This window comes from Sinocyclocheilus rhinocerous, unplaced genomic scaffold, assembly GCF_001515625.1.
Source record: "Sinocyclocheilus rhinocerous isolate Xijiao unplaced genomic scaffold, SAMN03320098_v1.1 scaffold790, whole genome shotgun sequence".
In the NCBI taxonomy this organism is placed as follows: domain Eukaryota; kingdom Metazoa; phylum Chordata; class Actinopteri; order Cypriniformes; family Cyprinidae; genus Sinocyclocheilus; species Sinocyclocheilus rhinocerous.
In genome coordinates this window covers 297,955-301,412 of record NW_015666971.1, presented here as the reverse complement: position 1 = coordinate 301,412, position 3,458 = coordinate 297,955, and the positions used below count along the sequence as shown (strand labels likewise).

General features: G+C 34.2%; 1 protein-coding gene across 1 annotated transcript in view; it reads right to left on the bottom strand.

The window, feature by feature from the left end:
• Positions 1-745, bottom strand: part of LOC107733344 (anaphase-promoting complex subunit 1-like) — a 70,507-nt gene extending 69,762 nt beyond the window's left edge. The window contains exon 1 of the mRNA XM_016544925.1: positions 521-745. The gene's annotated coding sequence lies outside the window, so the exon portion shown is untranslated. The remainder of the gene's footprint in view (positions 1-520) is intronic.
• Between the last annotated feature and the right edge of the window lie 2,713 nt (positions 746-3,458).

Here is a 3,458-nt window from a genome sequence, read left to right as displayed (position 1 = left end):
CTTTTAATATATTATATAAAATATTATTATATAATATTTTTATTAACCATGTCTCTCTTTCACTGTTTATATAAACAAACATCTGTGAACTATTCATCCATATATTCATCATTCCCATATATAAATTTCTTTCTATGCATCCTTAGTCTATATCAGTCTAAAAGTATCCTTCATGCACCTCAAATTTTCCCCTAAAATTACCACACAAAGCAAAGGTTCAACATCTGCAGACTAAAATACAACATTTACTGACGATTTCATCCAGTATCATGTATCAGTGCCAGCTATATTTGTTATGATATGCTATTAATTCATCACTTTATTAATTCCGGGGAAATATTTAAATAAAAGCATATATTACACTACACAAGACCTCTTAGATTTTGTCCTCGTTTGTAACAAATAACAATATTTACACTGTTTGAGGAAAAACACAAAACTTTTTATGTTGCAGTCAGTCAGTCATCCTGTCAGCATTAGCAGCGGCGCTACTGCTAACAACATCCGCTCAAATACTCGCCTGCTAATAACAAATAGTCGAGCTTCCTGTCCTGGAGTGCGGTCCTTCCCTTTGACAGATGCCTCTCCCTCTGCAATCGCCTGCTCGTTGAGGCCAACATACAAAAACATCAAAATATGCAGTGAAAACCGATTGAGCACACTACACTGTTTCAAATGAACGCGGACATCTTGTTATCTCGTGACGCACTTCCGAGCGTCTGACCAATCAGAGAGCTGCGTTCTGGAAGTGCGCAAGTGCGCATGTCTTACTGGCGGCCTATCCTTACGCAAGGTGAAGTGATGGCATCATGGTAATATACCATGGTTCTTTGATATATGTCATGGGTAGGCTACTAAATAATTACCATGGTACTTTACATAACACCATAGTATTGTCATGTATATGTCTAAAAGCATGATACTTCCAGGGTTAATGTCCAAAAAAGCCAAAACAACAGTGGGGCTACTTATGTACTTTTTCTTAAAGAAAGGTGTCAACATTGAAAATCATATTTTATATTTGACTGATATGCTTTCCATTTTCTTTATAGGTGTAATTAAATTACTTATGTAATAAGTAATATAAGATAGTCAGGCGATCCTTCACAGGCTCTGATGCTTTTTTTGCTTTCTGGCGACTTGTTTTCAAACTTTTTTATTAACAGATACTAGTCTTTCAACGCATTAAATTAATTAATTAAAGCGTTTTTATAGTTTAGTTTAGTTTAGTTTTATTGATTTATATAGCACATTTAATAACGACAGTGTCGACCAAAGTGCTGTACAAAATTAAAAAATAAAATACATAAAACAACTAACCATATAAAACTAAGATGGTCCCAACCCTGCCATAGATTTATACACAAACAGCAGTACTTTAAACTGGATTCGAAACTCGATAGGAAGCCAATGCAAATTAATTAAAACTGGAGTGATACTTTCTCTCTTTTTGGTCCATCTGGAGACGAGATAAACAAGACTGAGTAATTCCTAAATACAAAGAATTACAATAATCCAATCTATAGCTAAAAAAGTGAAAAATCTTACAGTAAATATACATGAAAAGGTATTTTATTGTACTTAAAATTCCTGCTTTTTTCCCGGAGATATGATACATATGGTGCACTAATATATTTAGCAGATTTAATTTGTTAAATATTTCAAATATTTATTTGTTTATAATTTTTAAGACATTTTGAACCCTTCTTGGAAGTTTACTGAGGTCCCTTAGTACTTTTCTTTGTGATTGCCTGCATAAAAACCCGATTTCATGTGTAAACACTGGACTTTGATTGAATTTAATTGCATTTTAATTGCACTTCTCATGTTACTGTCTCTTATGTATCCTTTATGTTGTTGTATTCTTCATTTGTTGTTCGTTGTTATTTTTTTTCTATTTTGTTTCTTTTTTTTCCTCTAGTTTTTTTTTGGCCTAATAACATCTGACAAAGGGACTACCAATGAAAACTAGCCTTTGGGCTAATTTGGGTACATTTACATTCACAAATGTTGATTAATGTACACTGTCCCTTTTTTTGTGAAATAAATAAATACATTTGTAAGTTGATTCGGATAAAAGCGTATTGCTAAACAAATGAAAGTAAATGTAGGCCTACATGTTACACTCCACAAATCTGCTTTATAACTTCATTCAAATATACTTTTTATTTAATTATACCATGCAACTAATAGTAATGACAAAAGATTTTGGATTTAATGTTGATAGAAGAGCAAATAAATATTGTAGCTATGATTTTGAATACCACCCATGTTTATGCTCTAAATACTGGTAATTTCTTAATTATGAACAAAATCATTGCATATCAGTGGTATGAACTATAGCGACGACCACACTAAAACCTAAAGCCACTGATTATTAATAACACTTTTCTATTTGCAGGTCACAATGAGTTGAATTTGAGTTCTCTAAATGGAAGTGATATATATGACTTGAAAATCAATTTTTAAAAAATTGCTTGGCATTTGATGATATTGTATCATGCATGTTGTATATAAGTTATTCATATTTGTATATTTGTTGTGCAATCAATAGAGGAATACATTCTGTTTGAGTGAAACCACTATATGGAGGTTCTGAGGTGGTAGTGAATTTCAGACATTTTATTTCCCATAAACTCTGACACAATAGCGATGGATGTGCTGAGATCAATATGAATTCAATAGAGTCAGAATAGGAGTTGCATGCTTCCTCTGTAGACTCGCAGGGATTCTTAATGTGCCCTAGATAGTGTGCGACTGGATGAATGTTTCTCCAGTGTTGTCATCTCACTCGATTATTTTTCAATAAAACTCCTCCCTCTCACACATATGGCAAGCGTCACCTCAGAACTTATTTTCAATCCTTCAAATTGTTTCTGTATATGACTAAACCCAAGTCATTCCACTGCATGCCCTGCTGAACTTTAGCTCATTTAGCTTGATTGGCAATATCGAATGAAGAACTACACAATACGACAGAGTTGTGTACAGAAAATATTTCACCAATGATTGAGAGCTGTCATATCTATATCCGAGTCATATGCAATACACGGGCAACCGGTAAGGAACAGCGTGATGTTCATATGTGTGAGATGAGCTCCAGAAAACTGTTTGACATTTTTGTCAGTGTTTGCAAACCATTAGTCATAGGAAAACCCAGAGGCTTGAAATATTCTATGACAATTAACATTTCTTATTGAGTTGAGTGTGCAGACAGACAGACAGACAGACAGACAGATAGATAGATAGATAGATAGATAGATAGACAGACAGACAGACAGACAGACAGATAGACAGATAGATAGATAGATAGATAGACAGACAGACAGACAGACAGACAGAGAGATAGACAGACAGACAGACAGACAGACAGACAGACAGACAGACAGACAGACAGACAGACAGACAGACAGACAGACAGACAGACAGACAGACAGACAGACAGACAGACAGACAGA